This window comes from Scardinius erythrophthalmus, assembly GCF_964197995.2.
Source record: "Scardinius erythrophthalmus genome assembly, chromosome: 1".
Taxonomy (NCBI): Eukaryota; Metazoa; Chordata; class Actinopteri; order Cypriniformes; family Leuciscidae; genus Scardinius; species Scardinius erythrophthalmus.
The window spans coordinates 43313959-43335014 of record NC_138221.1 but is presented as its reverse complement, the minus strand read 5'-3'; the positions used below and the strand labels follow the sequence as shown (position 1 = coordinate 43335014).

Here is a 21056-nt window from a genome sequence, read left to right as displayed (position 1 = left end):
CAAAGATGCTCTATTGGGTTGAGATCTGGTGACTGTGGGGGCCATTTTAGTACAGTGAACTCATTGTCATGTTCAAGAAACCAATTTGAAATGATTCGAGCTTTGTGACATGGTGCATTATCCTGCTGGAAGTAGCCATCAGAGGATGGGTACATGGCGGTCATAAAGGGATGGACATGGTCAGAAACAATGCTCAGGTAGGCTGTGGCATTTAAACGATGCCCAATTGGCACTAAGGGGCCTAAAGTGTGCCAAGAAAACATCCCCCACACCATTACACCACCACCACCAGCCTGCACAGTGGTAACAAGGCATGATGGATCCATGTTCTCATTCTGTTTACGCCAAATTCTGACTCTACCATCTGAATGTCTCAACAGAAATCGAGACTCATCAGACCAGGCAACATTTTTCCAGTCTTCAACTGTCCAATTTTGGTGAGCTCGTGCAAATTGTAGCCTTTTTTTCCTATTTGTAGTGGAGATGAGTGGTACCCGGTGGGGTCTTCTGCTGTTGTAGCCCATCCGCCTCAAGGTTGTGCGTGTTGTGGCTTCACAAATGCTTTGCTGCATACCTCGGTTGTAACGAGTGGTTATTTCAGTCGAAGTTGCTCTTCTATCAGCTTGAATCAGTCGGCCCATTCTCCTCTGACCTCTAGCATCAACAAGGCATTTTCGCCCACAGGACTGCCGCATACTGGATCTTTTTCCCTTTTCTCACCATTCTTTGTAAACCCTAGAAATGGTTGTGTGTGAAAATCCCAGTAACTGAGCAGATTGTGAAATACTCAGACCGGCCCGTCTGGCACCAACAACCATGCCACGCTCAAAATTGCTTATATCACCTTTCTTTCCCATTCTGACATTCAGTTTGGAGTTCAGGAGATTGTCTTGACCAGGACCACACCCCTAAATGCATTGAAGCAACTGCCATGTGATTGGTTGATTAGATAATTGGATTAATGAGAAATTGAACAGGTGTTCCTAATATTCCTTTAGGTGAGTGTATTATATCTTTTGCATTTCTCATCCAAACAAAATCAAACTTGGCACTGCACTTACTCGTGCCCAGACAGCTGTCGAGTTTGAAATCCATCGGAGTAATGGTTCGACAGAGATATGCGAATAACAGACAGGATAAATAATTCCAATTAGTCGTTAGATTAGTCGACTAATCGATAAAATAATCGCCCGACTAATCGTTTAATTAATAATCGTTTACCCCAGCCCTACTGTTTTACCAATATCAAATGCACAGTGTGAAACCACAGCACCTGTTACGCAGGTCCTACCAGAGATCACTGAACCATCTCCCAATACAGATTGATGGGACCCTCCAGTGGATGTGAGCCATTTAAAGGTCCCGTTCTTCGTGATCTCATGTTTCAAACTTTAGTTAGTGTGTAATGTTGTTGTTAGAGTATAAATAATATCTGTAAAATTATAAAGCTCAAAGTTCAATGCCAAGCGAGATATTTTATTTAACAGAAGTTGACTACAAAAAACGGCTCGATTGGACTACACCCCTCTACTTCCTTCTTTAATTACGTCACTAGAACCGTGTTTTGACTAACCTCCGCCCACAGGAACACAGGCGTATTGATGGCGAACGACAGACGTGGTTGATGTTTATCTATAATCGGATACCGCAAAAGTTTAATTCGAAGTTGTTAGTTTGCTCTGTCCATTTCACCACTGACTGTTTTTCTAACCTGGGATAATATCAAGCAGGCTTCTCTCAGCGTTTCATACTGACGAAGGGGACAATTTCAACTATATTCCAGCAAGCGGTAAGTAGTGATTTACAATGGAAGTAGTGATCAACTTCACATCGTTTCTCTTATAAGTGTAACCTTTGGCTAAATTATTAACTCCGACTACGCCACCTAGGTTACCTCTCAACCCAGGAAAGTAAATAATAATAAAAAATACCACTAAAAGGAAATTTAAACCAAATGAATTACCACAATGAGAAGGACCCTGCTGGTTCGGTTTGCATCAAAGACAGAGACGTGACTTACAAAAGTACAATATTTATTGCTCACAGGAAAATTGTTTAATTAAAAACATCTAATAGGTCTCATTCACAGTTTACCAATTAGTTACCCACATTAAACAAGAGACCACAATTAGCTCACTTTCACAGAAAGGACAACCCACACAGCAAACCTGTGAGAAAACAATATTTAAAGCCGGTGACACCCAAAAATAAAACAAATACAAAAAGAAGGAAAATACACTCCCCCCTTCGGTTAAGCTTCACTATCGCAGTTCTTGCTGTGGTCAAATAGAGGCAAACTGGCAATTAGATTTATAAACAGCAAACAAACCAGAAAACAAAAAGAAAAGAAATGACAAACAGTCACAATGAAATTTCACTTCCTCATTAAAACTAATATTTAAGATCGTTCAAGTGGCGCTAAATAGACTCCGCTACCAGCATAGTAATTGGATATAACAGCCCCCAGAGCGCAGTAGCATGACCTTTCATATGCGAGCAAAGCTCACAACGAGCGCGGTCGGAACCGTAGTCCAAAGCACTCCGCGTCAGTCGTGCGAACGGGACAGCGAATCAATTTCACCAATGGTAGTATTAAAAGAGAACAGCAGCTAGCGCTCCTGGGCCGCACCTATAATAAAAACATGAATAGGCTACATTATTTTCAATTGAGTTAACCCCCGAAGAGGAAACCGATCATAATGTTTCTTACCTCGTAGGGGAATTAAGTTAAAGCGAACGTTATACTCCCTGCACTTGCCACTTCACGCACCCACCTTCCTGATGACAAACATGGGCTATATTTAGATCATAATAATCTGCGACTGAAAAGGACAATAAAGCAAACCGCTCACCAGAAGATGCAAAGCAAAATACACCGGTATTCTATGGGCACCACACAGAGAGGAATCACAATGCTCCGCTTAAACAGGCTTTTTATCATGCCCTAGAACCTAACGCACCATCTATAATTGTGCCGCACAGGTGTTCTCACTATCAGGCTGCAGTTCAACGCCAGTGGGCGTGCCTTGCCAATTAAAATATACGCAACCACTTAGAGTTACCCCATTCCACTGAACCAAAACAAACACTCCAGATTATCCACCTGTCACATTCTACCCCCTGGTTTTAAATCCGGCGACCCGACGATATTAGCTCCAGGGCCTAAAAAGAGTGGGAAAATTGTTACTAACAGTTACTTGAGAATTCACAAGACCTCCTCCGCCCCCCATTGTCTCTGGCAAATGATGGACATTGGAATGGTAGCCTGCAGTTTTTCGGGTGGTCCGACGTAATGGTGCTCCTACCGTAATGGCGGTATCTTCAGAGGTCACAGAGGGATCACTAGGCAAATGACCATGGACCAGAGGAGGCTCAAGAACTGTACTAGATGATGTGGAGGCACCCTCAAGAGGTTGGGGCAGAAGAGGGACACCACGTGGGGGTGAATGAACAGTGAAGGGTACCGTCGTTGGGGGAGGGACTTCTTGCTCTGACGGCACCACCAGCCAGGTATCCAGTGCATCATCCTCCCCAGAGTCCTCCGATGATTGATCAGACTCGACAAGGAAAGAATTAAAGGGTTCTGCCACATTCTGGCCGGTCGGTTGGACTCTTAGCAGAGTACGGTGCACGTGTCTAACTTTCTTCAAATCCTCAACAGGAGCAATAGTATACACTGACCCCCCAGGTGTCGGGGCTCGCAGCACTTTATAAGGAACAGAACTCCAGCAATCTTGGATCTTTGCCCGGCCTCGCACACAAAGGTCCCGCAAATACACCAGCTGACCTTGACTCAAAGGCTCATCCTGTACTCTCCGATCATGTCGCTCTTTCCTACAGTCCGCTGCAGCCTTCATGCGACTTCTAGCTCCATCAAAGGCCACCTGAAGTCTTGCTTGGTGATCATTAATCCAATCATGGACACTGCCGTGAGTCGGTGCATCGATTCTGCCCAAGAGGAAATCAACAGGCAACTGTGGGTCTTGCCCAAACATTAAGAAATATGGGGATTCACCTGTAGACTGGTGTGGAGTAGTGTTATACGAAAAAACCACTTGAGGGAGATAGGCTGCCCAGTTCTTCTTCTTACAGGAAGGCAGAGTACGCAGCAGATTGTGCAGCGTGCGATTGAATCGCTCACATTGGCCATTTCCAGTAGGATGGGCTGGGGTGGTCCGACTCCGTTCAATGCCATACAAGGCACACAACTGTTGGATAAGAGTGCTTTCAAAATTCCTCCCCTGGTCCGAGTGGATGCGACCAGGAACTCCAAACTTGTAGAACCATTCATTCGCCAAAACCGTTGCCACCGTAGATGCTCTCTGGTCACGGGTAGGCACAGCTTGGGTGTACTTGGAAAACACATCTGTCAGCACGAGAACATTCTCCATTCCATTCTGGGATGGCTCAATCAAAGTGAAGTCGATGGCCAGAATTTGGTTAGGCCTTGAAGCCAACAAATGACCCATATATGTCTGCACTCGAGGGAAGACATCCTTAGCAACAGTACATCGTTCACATTGCTGGCACCAACGTTTCACATCCTCACTCATACCTGGCCAGAAACACCTTTGTCGCACCAGCTCGGTTGTACGCTCCACTCCCTGATGGCCGTGCTCATCATGAAGCTGCTGCATCACCATAGTCTTTAACGATGTCGGGAGCAACAGTTGAAGGAAGGCCTCACCGCCCTGGGGATGGTAACACTGACGATACACTACGCCATCCTTCACCTGTAAACGCTTCCACTGTTTCAGGAGTTTACCCGCATCTGCACACAGCTCTCGCCGCTCCTCAGGTGAAGGGTATTTCCCTCTTTTCCATAACTTCAGGAATACTCCCAATGCTGCATCTGCTTCCTGTAGCCTGTGTAAATCCGTAGAAGAATAGCCAGGGAAAGCGGTAATGGATGCTTGTACCCCTATCATGGGTCTAATAGAAGCGACTTGTTGGAGGGGCTCTGGCAGGGAACTTCCTGGAATCATAGCCTCAAGCACAGGTCCAGCGGGATGCTGTCGCGAGAGGGCATCAGCGTTACGGTTACTCCGTCCAGAGCGATACTTGATGCTGAAGTCAAAAGCGGCGAGTTGGGCAGCCCATCTCTGTTCTAAAGCGCAGAGTTTAGCGGTATTGAGGTAACTCAGGGGATTATTGTCCGTATATACCACACACTTGTGTCCAAGTAAATACTCACGGAACTTCTCGCTCATTGCCCATTTAAGGGCAAGAAATTCAAGTTTCATGGAACTATAATTGGACATGTTCCTCTCCGAAGGCCTTAAGCCGCGACTAGCATAGGCTACTGGTCGAACTCTGCCCTCCTGTTCCTGTGACAGGACGGCTCCCAATCCGCTATAACTGGCATCCACTTCTAAGATAAATGGCAAGGAGAAGTCAGCATAAGCCAGCACTGGAGCACTCACCAACCGTTGCTTCAGCGTATCAAAGCTCTGCTGACACTCCTCTGTCCAGGCCTCCTTGCAAGAACGGGCTGGGCCCTTCCGGTTAGCTCCAGTCAGGTCAGCTACCAGGCGATGAAGTGGGGCAGCCATTTTGGCAAAAGACTCCACGAATCGCCTGTAATAGCTTGCGAAGCCCAGAAATGACCGAAGTTCTGAAACCTGCTGGGGGGGCTGCCAATTAGCAACTGCCTCAATTTTCTTTGGATCAGTAGCCACTCCTTGGGCAGTAATCAAATGCCCCAGGTAGTTCACCTCAGACTGAAGAAACGAGCACTTCTCCAATTTGGCCTTTAATCCCTCTTGTTGTAGACGCTTCAGGACCACCTCCAGCCGTTGCAAATGTTCAGACACGGTGGAGGAGAAGACAATAACATCGTCCAAATACAGCAACAACGATTGGAAATGTTGCGAGCCAAACATACGCTCCATCAATCTCTGAAATGTGCTAGGTGCATTGCACAGGCCGAAGGCCATCCTATTCCACTCATATAGCCCAAAAGGTGTGCAGAAGGCAGTCTTCGGTCTGTCCTTTTCAACCACAGGGACCTGATTGTAGCCACTAGCAAGGTCCATTGTGGTGAACCACCTGGCACCTGCAAGAGCATCCAAGGATTCCTCAATTCTTGGTAAAGGAAACGAATCTTTTCTGGTCATGCTGTTAAGTTGACGATAGTCAACACACAGTCGCAGGCTACCATCCTTTTTCTTCACCAGGACAATGGGAGAAGCATAGGGGCTGCTACTTTCTCTTATAATCTTAGTTTCCAACAACTGATTGATATGAGCCTTAACGGCCTCATATTCTGATGGAGGAATGCGTCTATACCGCTGCCTAACAGGAACCTCATCAATCAAGGGAATCTCATGTGTGATCAACGTAGTACAGCCCAGATCACTATCATGCGTCGAAAACACAGAAGAATACCTGGACAATAAAGCCCTGACTTGACACTGTTCTTCAGGGGTCATCGGAGACAGATCAAGAGAATCTATCTTGTCTTGTAGAAGACCTACAGTCATTTGGGAAGATACGGTGGCCTGCAAGCGCAAGGGAACATCCTCTACACCTTGGGGTAAACTCACCACAGTTACAGGGCTGATAGTACCAAGAACCGTTCGTGCATAAAGGTTAACATCCACTACTCCCACATTAATGACTGGAACATAAACCTGTCCACGAACTACCCTAACAATGGCAGGGGAAGTCAAAAGACCGGCTGCTAGCCCACCACCAGAAGGCTCAAATACTACAGTCGATCCAGTATGCTGCTGGGAACAAGTCGCCGGAATAAACTTCAGGGTGCCACCTGGTACACAAATACACCTGCCCCCTCGAACCCGTACGCGGGCTGAAGAGTCCAAAGGGGCCTGAACTTGAGCTTGATGACACTTTTGTAAGGCTTGTTGCCAAGAGTCAGGGGCATGCTGCACTAAAGCGGTTTCAAAAAGAGTCGGTCCATACTGCCCAAACAATTCGTGGTAACATTCTCGAATGACATTCATGCCCAAAATACCGGAGACCTTAGTAGGAGTACCTGAAGAATCTTTAACTATGAGCACCCCACGTTTAGGAATCACTTTGCCAAAAACTTCCACATCCAACTCTAAATAGCCTATATATGGAATATCTAGACCATTGGCCGCCTTAAGCTGCAACCAGTGACATGAGTGGAGTTTTTCCGCACCCCACGGTTCAAAGTTCTGCAAATAAAAACTTTCCGTCACCGTTGACACCATTGAACCGGTGTCTAACAAGCAGGGAACTAACACCCCACCCACACTAACCGTCACATGGGGGCATGGTGATAATAACGGGGCCATGTGCTCTACCGGGGGAAAAACAGTATCTGAGCCAAACACATAACCTTCTGAACTGTGGCTCGGGAGCACAGAAGATTCTAGTTTTCCTGAAAGGTAACAGTGGACTGGGATCTTGGCACTACTGGCTGAGGGTGACGTGAAGGGGGGGGATTAACCCTCGGTGACAAACTTTGGGAACTACATTCACGGGCAAAATGACCAGGCTGTTGGCACTTCCTACAGATAACTGAACCCCTATTAAAGGGTGTTGGGGAAAAAGGGAGACTTCTTGGGGCATTTTGAAGCAAAGTCATATTACGGGTTAACTGATCAAGCTGTTCTTGTTGCTTTTTGAGCATCTCTTTTAGCTCCGATAATTCAGAGTTTGTGGAAGCTGGCGCAGCCCCATAAACCCCATACTGCTGCCCATAAGTAGAAGAGGTTGACAAACTACGAACCCCAGTACCCCTCAACATACCCTCCCTTTCCCATCTGATGGCTTCCCCTCTGACATCAAGTAAAGTCGCCCTAGAGTGTTGGCGTACAAACTGCTTTAATTCCCTGCGAAGGGCAGAATCCAGCACATACTCTACGAATTGGTCACGCAACAAGACTTCAGAATTGGGCATACCATTTGGAGCATTTTTAATTACTTTTGACATTAAGCCAAGAAGGGCATGTGAAAATTCCTGGAGTGTCTCCCCCTCTAGCTGTCGTCGAGAGAAGAAATTCTCCTGCAAAACAATATATGAATCTGGGCAGCCATACAGCTCAGTAAGTATTTCAATAACTTTATCTGGGTCTTCCCGGTCATCACTAGGTCTAAATTTGATTTCTTCCCTAGCTTCCCCCTCTAAATGGTCATACAGGAAATGTGCTTTATCAAAATTAGATAAATGGCGAACACGCATGCTGGCCTTCACTTCCTCTAGCCAATCAGCCAAAGAAATTCCGGTGCGGCCCCTAAAAACAGGACATTTCCTCTCCCTAGGAACATAAATCAACCTTTCAGTCACCACTGAATTACCATTGGAGGAGGATCTTGAGCCCATGTCCAACCCTGCCCCCCTTTGATTAGATTCAGAGGGCGCAACACTCGGTCCTGCCTGAACCCCTAAGCGTTCTTGTCGCAGGTGTTCATTATCAGCCTTGAGTTGGGCTACCATATCTCGCAATTGTTGCATCTCCTCCTCCATAGTGACGATCTAAATGATAAACAAACACAAAAAACAAAACAAAAAAAACACAGGAGAGGAAAGTACAATACAATATTCTAATGCGCTAGCTGCTGTTCCAAACAATAAGTAAAAATAAAAAAATAAATTGGTATCACAAACAAAAATAACAGTCACGTCTCTGCTTCACACACAAAATGAAATCCTGCCGACTATACGCCAATTTGTAACCTTTGGCTAAATTATTAACTCCGACTACGCCACCTAGGTTACCTCTCAACCCAGGAAAGTAAATAATAATAAAAAATACCACTAAAAGGAAATTTAAACCAAATGAATTACCACAATGAGAAGGACCCTGCTGGTTCGGTTTGCATCAAAGACAGAGACGTGACTTACAAAAGTACAATATTTATTGCTCACAGGAAAATTGTTTAATTAAAAACATCTAATAGGTCTCATTCACAGTTTACCAATTAGTTACCCACATTAAACAAGAGACCACAATTAGCTCACTTTCACAGAAAGGACAACCCACACAGCAAACCTGTGAGAAAACAATATTTAAAGCCGGTGACACCCAAAAATAAAACAAATACAAAAAGAAGGAAAATACACTCCCCCCTTCGGTTAAGCTTCACTATCGCAGTTCTTGCTGTGGTCAAATAGAGGCAAACTGGCAATTAGATTTATAAACAGCAAACAAACCAGAAAACAAAAAGAAAAGAAATGACAAACAGTCACAATGAAATTTCACTTCCTCATTAAAACTAATATTTAAGATTGTTCAAGTGGCGCTAAATAGACTCCGCTACCAGCATAGTAATTGGATATAACAGCCCCCAGAGCGCAGTAGCATGACCTTTCATATGCGAGCAAAGCTCACAACGAGCGCGGTCGGAACCGTAGTCCAAAGCACTCCGCGTCAGTCGTGCGAACGGGACAGCGAATCAATTTCACCAATGGTAGTATTAAAAGAGAACAGCAGCTAGCGCTCCTGGGCCGCACCTATAATAAAAACATGAATAGGCTACATTATTTTCAATTGAGTTAACCCCCGAAGAGGAAACCGATCATAATGTTTCTTACCTCGTAGGGGAATTAAGTTAAAGCGAACGTTATACTCCCTGCACTTGCCACTTCACGCACCCACCTTCCTGATGACAAACATGGGCTATATTTAGATCATAATAATCTGCGACTGAAAAGGACAATAAAGCAAACCGCTCACCAGAAGATGCAAAGCAAAATACACCGGTATCCTATGGGCACCACACAGAGAGGAATCACAATGCTCCGCTTAAACAGGCTTTTTATCATGCCCTAGAACCTAACGCACCATCTATAATTGTGCCGCACAGGTGTTCTCACTATCAGGCTGCAGTTCAACGCCAGTGGGCGTGCCTTGCCAATTAAAATATACGCAACCACTTAGAGTTACCCCATTCCACTGAACCAAAACAAACACTCCAGATTATCCACCTGTCACATAAGGATGAAAATAATCTTACTTAAACTGTTATTAATATACAGAAAGTGATCAAAGAACAATCCCTTTCTAATCGCCCAAGCTGTCAATCAATCACACAGCGCGAGTTTATCTGGACACTTGCCAAAACTCGTTATGAAATCAATGACGCTGTTACATTGCACAACGAAGCTCTTACTGTATTTATATACCTCATGTTTGCATTGGTGAAATCATTAGTGAGTGCAGAAACTGCGTTGCAATGATAAGATCTTTTTTCACGCGATCAACAGACTGTCATCTGCTCAATGCTCATCACTGCAACCTTTTATGTGATTGAAATATATCTAAATACTTAAAAAACTTCTCACGATTCGTTAATCCCGATAGCTGTAATAGTAAAAACTTATAATAGCTGTAATAGTAAAAGTTTGCATCTGAGTATCTTATTAAATGATAACACCCCTGTTGCCCGCACATACACATCAGTCCCTAAACCGTTATATCAAGAGATGAAGGACTATTTACATGACCTGATTGCTCAAGGGTGGGTGGCCATTTCTCATTCCCCTTACTCGTCCCCAATTGTCTGCGTCCGTAAGAAGGATGGCAGCCTCAGGCTATGTATTGATTACAGGGACCTGAACAGCAAAACAATCCCTGATCGCCAGCCAATACCCAGGGTGCAGGATATCCTAGATGGGCTGGGAGGTAATGCGTGGTTCTCACTGCTAGATCAAGGGAAGGCCTACCACCAAGGTTTCATGTCCCCAGAGAGCCGGTACCTGACTGCATTCGCAACACCGTGGGGCCTATACGAATGGATTCGTATTCCTTTCGGCCTTATGAATGCGCCTGCAGCGTTCCAATGGTTTATGGAAGAGAGCCTGGAAGGGTTAAGAGACAAAATTTGCATCCTAGTCTTCACTAAGTCCTTCGATGAACAAGTGGAAGCGGTGAAGAAAGTACTGCAGAGGTTACAGTCCCGTGGAGTCAAGTTAAAACCAAGAAAATGTGAGCTCTTTAAGAAAGAGGTGCGATATCTGGGGAGAATTGTGTCAGCTGAAGGCAGTCGTATTGATCCCGCAGACACCATCGCTGTAACGGCACTGAAGGAACAGACACCAAGCACGGTGGGGGAACTACGCAAGATTCTGGGCCTGCTCAGCTATTATCGGCAATACATTAAAGACTTTTCCCGAATTGCCAGTCCCCTCTATGACCTGCTAAAAAGTAACACGGACGGTGCTGGGCCACATTGAAAGGTGAGACACAAAGTAACAAAGTAAGAAATAACAAATGAAATCATGTGGTGCCATCAAGTAAATTAATTGAGTGGACAGAAAAACATCAGGAGATACTAGAAAAGTTGATTAACTGCTTGACTCAACCTCCGATCCTGGGATTCCCCGACTTCTCTCAACCGTTAATCCTTCATACGGATGCGTCCAACCAAGGGTTGGTTTTATACCAGCAGCAGACTGGCAAGCTGAGAGTAATTGCCTATGGTTCTCGGCTGAGAAAAATTACCATCTGCACAGTGGGAAGTTGGAATTCTTAGCTCTGAAATGGGCCATCACTGAAAAGTTCAGAGACTACATGTACTATGCACCAACCTTTACAGTTTTCAGTGACAATAATCCATTGACCTATGTCCTGACCTCTGTGAAGTTGAATGCCACCGGGTGTAGGCGGGTGTCAGAGCTTGCAGATTTTCACTTCACCATCCGCTACCGTCCAGGTAAAGAAAACATAGACGCTGACTCACTCTCCAGGATGCCAGAGGATCTGGAAACGACGATGAGAGAATGTACTGAGCAGTTTTCACCTGACTGTGTGGGAGCCGTGATCCAAGCTGTGGAGTCCCAAGGGAATCCAGATGTGACTTTTGTAGTAGCCTGTCAGAGTGTACTGGCAAGTGTGGAGAAAAATGAGGGACACCTCAAACCCCTGTCAAAAGAGGAAATCAGACAAGCACAAAAGGATGATAAGGACATTAGAGTAATAAGTGAACACTTACAAGCAGGATCTAGACCTCCTCAGCAGTGGTGTTCAGTCAACTCGCCGGCCAAAGTTCTTCTGAGAAAGTGGGATAAGCTGAAGCTAGATGAACATGGCATTCTGTTCCGCCAAACGTCTCAGAGAAAACAGCTGGTGTTACCAACACAATTCAAAAGAACTGTCCTGAGAAAAATGCATGATGAGATGGGCCATCAGGGACTTGATCGCACCACAAGCCTCATTAGGGATCGGTTTTTCTGGCCCTACATGCAGAAAGACATTGAAAAATATGTTCTGAGAACCTGCGGCTGTATCAAACAAAAAAAAACCCTGTCGTGAGATAAGAGCGCCTCTTAAAAATATCAAAACGACCCACCCATTTGAATTGGTGTCCATTGACTTTCTCCATCTGGACAAATGCAAAGGGGGCTATGAGTACATTTTGGTAATTGTCAACCACTTCACTCGATTTGCCTAGGCATATGCCACCACCTCAAAATCTGCAAAAACAGTAGCTGACCGGTTATTCAATGATTTCGCTCTGAAGTTTTGATTTCCCTCCCGAATTCATCACGATCAAGGGGGAGAATTTGAAAACCAGCTACTCACCCAACTCAAAAAGTACAGTGGTGTTGCCGGCTCAAGGACCACCCCCTACCACCCCCAGGGTAATGGGCAGGTGGATCGATTTAACCGGACATTATTGCAGATGCTGAAAACCCTGACTGAAAGAAAAAAAGCTAATTGGAAAGATGCATTGAACAAATATATCTTTGCCTATAATTGTACCAGATGTGACGTGACTGGCTTCCCACCTTTCCAATTGCTGTTCGGACGCTCACCAAAGTTGCCCATCGATGATCTCTTTGGACTCAACTCCGACAATCACTCCCAAAGTTACAGTGAGTACATGGAACGATGGACAAAAGGAATGCAGGAAGCTTGTGAGATTGCGAGAGAACAGGCAAATAAGTGTGCAGAAAGAAACAAAAGGAATTATGACCAACGAGTGAGGTGTACTGACCTGTTCCCAGGAAGCAGGGTCCTTGTAAAAAACCTGACTCCAAGAGGTGGGACTGGGAAACTGCGAAATTTCTGGGAGGATGAGTTTCATGTTGTTACACGCCAGGTGGCAGATGGTGCTCCAGTCTACGAAGTAAAACCTGAACAGAGTAAAGGCAGATAACAAGTTTTACATCGCAATCTTCTCCTTCCATGTGACCATCTACCTCTAGAAATCACACCAGCTCAAAGTACTAAACTAAAACAAGGACAGAAACCAAGAAACAGCAGAACTCAGCTCACCCGGGGAAGAGAATGTGAGTCAGAGTACGATAATGAAAGTGAAGAGGATGAATACTACTTTCAAGTGGAGCCCTTCCAGATAAGACCACTGGAAAGCAGTGATTGCCTAGAAAAAAGAAATGCGTTATCACCACAGTCAGTACCTTCTGAGCCTCGATCTAACTCTCCAGTGGTGGAACCAAGGCCACAGTCACCTCCAGCTGAGTCAGAGATGGATCTCCCAGAGTCTGTACCTGAAATAAGAAAAGAACCGAATGAAAATGAACCAGCTGCTGACCTAATGCAACAAGACTTACCTGAGAGGGAAGCAGCTGCAGTGCCTGGGTCCAGAGACAGGACCTCCGAGGGAGAAAACGGGTACCAGTTCACCAGGAGAAAACGACGACCGCCTAAAAAGTTTACCTATGACAATCTTGGGTCCCCATCATGCTTGTAGCAACAATAGTGGGCAACAACCACTACCCACACTTTGCATCTAGTGGGATGACAGCTGTGACACCCTGGTCATCAACACCCCTTTGTTACCCCCAGCCTTCATATGTGTGCTATTAAATTTGAATTGCACTATCACATAAATTTCACCCCATAACTAGCCTTGACCCTGTGTCGAAGGCATGAAATGCCACTATACAGAAAATTACCCAGAGACTGTTATTGCCCATAGTGAGAAAAAAACAATGGACTGTTGTGCAGTTTTGAAAATGTGGACACTTGGAATCACTTTGAGACTTTCTTTTTGACACTTTTTGAATCTTTTTCTTCCTTGAAGGTCTCTTTGCCATTTTTTTTCATGCGAGAGCAAATAACATGGACTGTTTTAGGGCTCTGAACACAGCCACGTTAAGCCGCCCTACGCTTCAAATGGACTATTGTTGTCTAACTCTGAGACTCTTGTCTATATATGGCATTTTCCATCCCATTGAAATGGACTGAAAAAAAGAGAGAATGTGAAAAAAGAAAAGAAAATGACAATGTACTCAGAATACCAGGTATTTGCTTATTAACACCACTAATTAGTATTGCATAATAAGTATCTATGGAAATATAAAGGGACTGTTGAATGTGTTTATTGCCTCATAAGTGTTTACATGTCGGGACGACATCTTAATAATAGGGGGAGAGTGTAATATGCAGAGTAAAATGTGAACAAGATTTACTGTATGTGTTCACCTGAGGTTTAATCCAGTAATCAGTTTAAATTATTATAAAATATTAATGTTGTTAAGGACGTTGAAATGTTATGTTTTGCATTAATTCATATGTTTAGTGATTTCGTATGAGGTTAAAAATTTAATGATGACATGTTTGGGATGAGTGTATCTGATTGGTCGTGTGTGTGCGCGTGCGTTTACTAATAGTTGGGGAGTTCTCGCGAGACGCTTCATTCTAAGTAAAAACTCTGTATATGAAGCATCTCGTCTGACTGTTTATTGATAAACGTGCTCCATTACAGGTATATGAAGCGTACATTTGTTGAAGCGTACATAACACAGTGTTACTAAATGTACTTTTGCTAGGTATTGTGTTGTATTATTGGGTGAAGTGCGATACGGGGTGAATCCAATGTAAAACGCTAGAGTTCTCTTACGAGAGGTCTCTCGTACTGCGTAAGATATCTTACGCTAGGGGAAAATCCTTTTTCCGCGAGATATTGAAGCCAAAAATTATCCTTAATTTTGTAATAATGCAAAACGCGTTGCGGCAGCATGCAGACATAGGCGAGACAGCTCGCGCGCCTATTGGCTGCTCTGCGGCAACTGCAGCAGCCTATCGAGCGAGGCCTGGCGTGACGCCAGACCCAATCAGGGCACTTCGCGCCCGCTGCGTCACGTCCCGCCGAAATGGGCGTGGTCTAGGCCTATAAATACCGCTCGCAGGCAGCTATTATCTGATTTTTCATCCTTCAAGCGAAGCACACGCATTGCTGGAGCCGGAGAAGAAGCCGTGCCGTCTGAGAGAGAGCACCTTCAGCGGGACGAGTCACTGAAGTCGCTGGCCGCGCCGCCTTCCTGCCTTCCTGCTGCGCTTTCCGGCGCTTATATCCTTTCTATTACTCTGTACTTTTGTGTGTGTGTGTCGCCGCCGCGACACACATTCTAAAAGAGCTAGCGTCTTTTTAAAGATGCCTTCCTGCGGCTCGTGCAGAGCCACACTCAGCGACGGGGACCGCCACGTGATTTGCGTTTCCTGCCTGGGTGAGGAACATGCAGCTCTCGCGCTCGCTGACGGCGGCTGCCCTCACTGCGAGCTGATGGCAATGGCGACTCTGAGGACTCGCCTAGCCTTCTTCACCGAGACTGCTCCCCCGCCCGCCGCGGCGTCGCGCCGTAAAAAGCTCCGTGCCCAGCGGGCCCCGGAACCCTCCCTCAGCCGCCAAAGCGCGCTGGTTCGCCCGCTTGCTTCCCCGGCTTCGTCACCCTCGCTTCCTGACGGACAGCGGCCGCCGTCTGCCGCCGCTTCCGTTGACATCGTGGATGAGGAAGCCCTGCTGGGAGAGGATGATTCCTGCTCTATCCTGGCGTCAGGCAGTGAGGATTGGGCGGGCTCTGAGGACCCCGCGCCCCCTGCCCGCATGTCTTCAGGCAAGAGAGCGTCCATCGAGACGGAGCTCATGCGAGTACTCGCACAGGCCGCGGCGAGCCTCGGCCTCGAGTGGTCTTCGCCTGAGCAGCCCGCTCACAACCGGCTGGATGGATTTTTCCTGCCTGGGGATTTTTCCTGCCTTTTCGCTGCCGCCGGTCGAAGAGGCGATAGCGGCCCACTTATGCCCGCCCTCTGCTGGACGGCGTGCTAAGTCGGCCCTACCCTCTAAAGCTTGCCGCACGACGTCAAGCCTGCTCTGCCGCGCTTTCTCCGCCGCCGGGCAAGCTGCGTCAGCGCTGCACACCATGGCAACGCTTCAGATCTTCCAGGCCGATCTCCTCCGTAAGCTGGATGAGGAAGGGCCTGACGCGATCTGCGTGCCGGACTTAAGGAGTGCCACGGACCTTGCTCTCCGTGCTACTAAGTCTGCAGCGCAAGCCATTGGACGGAATATGGCCTCTCTCACCGTGACTGAGAGACATCTTTGGCTGACGCTCTCGGAAATGGCCGAGTCTGAGCGCACCGCGTTCCTCGACGCCCCGCTTTCCGCCACAGGCCTCTTTGGATCCTCCGTCAAGGATTTCGCGGAGAGATTCGCAGAGGTACAGAAAGCGTCACAGGCTATGAAGCACTTCCTCCCGAAGCGCTCCAGCTCTGCAGCAGGCCGTGCGAAACCGTCTGCTCAGAGCTCACAGCCACAGCCACCGTCCACTGCCTCCACTTCACAGCGCCGCCAGGCCCGAAGCGCGAGACCGCGCTCCCGCTCATCCGGTCGCCGCCCCGCTGCACGTGGCCCGCGACCTAGGATTACGGTGAAGCCCGAGGCCCCGAAGTCGTCCTAGCACAGCTAGGAAAACGACGGTGTTTGAGTCCCGCTGCGGCCAGACTCACACCAAAGTTATTCGCTCGTCCAGTTCCAGCAAATGTGACTGTTCCAGTGTTTTCTGCAGCCAACAAGTCGGTTCTGTCACCCGCTTGCCTGCACACAAATGCCGTTTTCACGGCTACCCAGATAAATCCCCAAAAGAGTGTATTTTCTGGTGTCCCGGCTACGGCCGATGGTGTTTCATGTGTAGTAAGAATGCCCACTGCCCAGTGCCCATCCCTACACACAAGCACAGCCTGTCACACAGGGCTCGCGCACATAAAACCGACTCAGATCGGTTGCGCTTCAAGCATGGTGAAAGTGCCCACTACCCAGTGCCCACTAACACCGCGTTGTGCATGTCTCACGGTTTCTGTAAAAACGAAACCAACGTGCACTCGCTTCACGCAAGCGAACGATGTTTTCGGTGTGATAAATGTGCCCGCTGTCCCGCGCCCACATCCACACACAGACATGACAGTTCCCACGGGAACCGCCCAGCCCTCCCCCTCGCGGCTGACCACCGCAGAGGAGGAGGGCGCGGGCAATCTGCCCGCTGTTATCAGCGCGCCCCATGCCTCAAATGTCACGAGCGCGATGCTTGTGTTGCAGCACGCCGAAGCCTCTCCATCGCTGAGCGAGCGGAGCGCGCTTCGTATTCAACCCCTAGCTATCCATGCAGACGCATGGGCAAAGCTGCCCGGGGTTTCGAAGTGGGTGCTGAACATTATAAAAAGAGGCTATTCGCTGCAGTTTCGCCGACGCCCTCGCCGCTATGTGGCGCGCGTCGAGACCACGGTAAAAACAGAAGTAGCACATTTACTTCGAGCCGAAGTGACGAAACTATTGAGCAAAGGGGCCATAGAGCCTCTCTCTCAAGTTCAGAGCGAAGGAGGGCTATACAGCAGATACTTCCTGGTACCGAAAAAAGACGGGGGTCTCAGACCCATACTAGATCTAAGGCAACTGAACAAAGTGCTTGTGAAGCGACAGTTCAGGATGCTCACGACCAGACAAATCCTTGTGCAGATTCGCCAAGGAGATTGGTTTGTGTCAATAGATCTGAAAGACGCGTATTTTCAAATACAGATAGCGTCACATCACAGGCAATATTTGAGATTCGCCTTCGAGGGCCAGGCATATCAGTACACAGTCCTGCCATTCGGTTTATCCCTGGCACCCCGTACATTTACGAAGTGCATGGACGCGGCGCTCGCACCCCTCAGAATGAGAGGCATACGAGTGCTGAACTATTTGGACGATTGGCTGATTCTAGCGCAATCTCGCGCAGTGCTCATGGAACACACGACCATTTTACTCGATCACCTCGAGGATTTGGGTCTCAGTGTCAATTGGGCGAAGAGCTCTCTGTTACCCAGTCAGAAGATATCTTTCCTGGGCACAGAATTGGACTCGCTGTCCATGATAGCGCGACTATCACCACAGCGCGCGGTAGACATTCAGCGCACAGCGAACGCGTTTCGCTGCGGCGCGTCTGTCCCGCTCAAGAAATTTCAGAAGATGCTAGGTCTCATGGCCTCAGCATCGTCAGTGCTCCAGCTGGGCCTGCTCCACATGCGCCCGCTGCAGTTTTGGCTGAAAGCGCGAGTCCCACGCAGAGCGTGGGAATCCGGTTCGCTTCGCCTCAGGGTCAATCAGAAGTGCGTCACAGCTCTGAAACCTTGGAGAGCGAACGACTGGTACCAATTAGGTGTAAGCCTGGGGACTTCCTCGGGGGTGAACGTGGTGTCCACGGACGCGTCCACCTCGGGATGGGGAGCGCTGCTCGAGGGCAGACCGTTCTTCGGCCAGTGGTCGGAACGGGAGAAGCTCCTGCACATAAACTGCCTCGAAATGCTGGCAGTAGACAACGCGCTGACGCGTTTTTGTCCCCAGATAAAAGGACGCCACGTCTTGGTCCGTTCGGACAACATGTCTGTGGTGTCCTACATAAATCGCCAGGGCGGCCTCAGGTCCAAGAACCTGTACAGGCTGGCAGAACGCCTCCTGGTATGGGCTCAGTGCAACCTGCGCTCGCTCAGAGCAGCGCACGTGCCAGGGCTCCTGAACATAGGACCGGACAGACTGTCCAGGAACAATGTTCCGGCAGGCGAGTGGTCCCTACACCCACAGACAGTCCAACTGCTGTGGAAGAAATTCGGCAGAGCGGAAGTAGACCTGTTTGCGTCTCAAGAAAACGCTCACTGTCAGGAATTTTTCTCAAAGAGCAGGAGCGCGCTGGCCCATGTGTGGCCCCGCCGCCCACTCTATGCTTTTCCCCCCGTCTCTCTCCTGCCTCAGGTGATAGAACGGATCAGGGAAGAAGGATGCTCAGTACTGCTGGTGGCACCGTTCTGGAAAAACCAACCTTGGTTCCCAGTCGTGATGCAGTTAGCAAGTACTGCCCCGTGGCCAGTACCAGTGAGGAGAGACCTCCTCTCACAGGCCCACGGTTCGATCTGGCATCCTCACCCGGAACTGTGGTCCCTTCATGTCTGGGCCATCAACGGGTACATGTTGGACTCCCTGAAGGAGTATTAAACAGGATCACGAAGGCTAGAGCTCCGTCTACGAGACGACTCTATTCCCCGAAATGGTCAGTGTTTTCGGGCTGGTGCACAGCCCGTGGTGTGTCACCCACAGACTGTGGTGTGGCGGAGGTGCTTTCCTTCCTACAAGAGCTGTTGGATGGGGGCAGGGCCCCCTCCACGCTCAAAGTTTATGTGGCGGCTATAGCAGCGTTCTCAGAAACAACGCTTGGTCAGTCAATAGGAAGGAACGATTTAGTCATCCGCTTCCTTAGAGGGGCTAAGAGACTGAATCCTCCCAGACCTCCCTCAGTCCCCGTATGGGACCTTTCTACGGTTCTGGAAGCCATGAAAGGTGCGCCATTTGAGCCTTTACAGTCAATCGATTTGAAACACCTGTCTTTTAAGACGGTGTTTTTGCTGGCTCTCGCTTCGGTGAAGCGCATAGGGGATCTGCACGCGCTCTCTGTGAGCGCGGCGTGCATGGAGTTTGGGCCTAATGACTCAAAAGTTATACTCAAACCTAAGCACGGTTATGTTCCGAAATCCCTCAACACACCGTTTAGGGCGCAGGTTATTTCCCTGTCAGCCCTACCGGTCCCTGATGAGGAAAGAGACGCGAGCCTCCTCTGCCCAGTCAGGGCATTACGAGCTTATGTGTCTCGCTCGTCTGGTTTCAGACAGACGGAGCAGCTCTTTGTTTCGTTTAGCGGACGTTCTAAGGGACTAGCCGCGTCGAAACAGAGCCTATCCAGATGGATAGTTGATGCTATAGCGCTGGCATACGCCTCCAAGGGCATGCAGTGCCCGTTGGGTGTCAGAGCGCACTCCACGAGAGGCATGGCCTCTTCGTGGGCCTGGTCAAGTGGGATTGCCTTGCAAGATATTTGTATGGCGGCAGGCTGGGCCTCCCCGTCTACATTTATAAGGTTTTATAACCTAGAGGTTCCCGCCCTGCAGGCCAGGCTGCTGTCGGTCTAAGTTTACCAGTATTATCTGACCTGATGCGTCAGCTCAGAATGCTGCGTCTACTGAGCACAGCTCAATGTTCGACAGTAAAACAGTAGCAGCACGAGATGTGCCTGGGCAAACTGTGTAAGACCCACATTCCCCCATCAGTTCACAGTTGTCTGTATGATGAAATTCGCGTCTCAGCGACGCTACCATATGTGGAAGAGTGCGGCTTCGCCCCTCCCTCTTCCTGGACTCCCTGTGAGTTCCCTGAGTGATTGTGCACTATATGTACCCCGGGCTTTCGCCCTTGGGTCTTTGGTGTCAGATCTCAGCATGCACGGCGTTTTGCATTGGGTCCCCTAGCGTAAGATATCTTACGCAGTACGAGAGACCTCTCGTAAGAGAACGTACTTGGTTACTAACGTAACCTCGGTTCTCTCTAGAAGAGGGAACGAGTACTGCGTATCTTGCCGTGCATGCACACGCTCTGGTTGCTTCGATGATGAAAAACCAGATAATAGCTGCCTGCGAGCGGTATTTATAGGCCTAGACCACGCCCATTTCGGCGGGACTTGACGCAGCGGGCGCGAAGTGCCCTGATTGGGTCTGGCGTCACGCCAGGCCTCGCTCGATAGGCTGCTGCAGTTGCCGCAGAGCAGCCAATAGGCGCGCGAGCTGTCTCGCCTATGTCTGCATGCTGCCGCAACGCGTTTTGCATTATTACAAAATTAAGGATAATTTTTGGCTTCAATATCTCGCGGAAAAAGGATTTTCCCCTAGCGTAAGATATCTTACGCAGTACTCGTTCCCTCTTCTAGAGAGAACCGAGGTTACGTTAGTAACCGAGTACGTTATCAGCTGGGGAGCACGCGGTTCGCGCGCAAATCGTTCATGTGTGTATGTAACGGTAGGGAC

The 21056-nt window shown here is 48.2% G+C and overlaps 1 protein-coding gene and 1 gene segment (V, D, J or C); both read right to left on the bottom strand.

Moving 5' to 3' along the window:
• LOC308697667 (immunoglobulin heavy constant mu-like) overlaps positions 1 to 21056 on the bottom strand; it is a 439123-nt gene that overhangs the window by 48578 nt on the left and 369489 nt on the right.
• The window catches only part of ighd (immunoglobulin heavy constant delta), a 509609-nt gene that overhangs the window by 125851 nt on the left and 362702 nt on the right, over positions 1 to 21056 (bottom strand). The window lies entirely within an intron of this gene.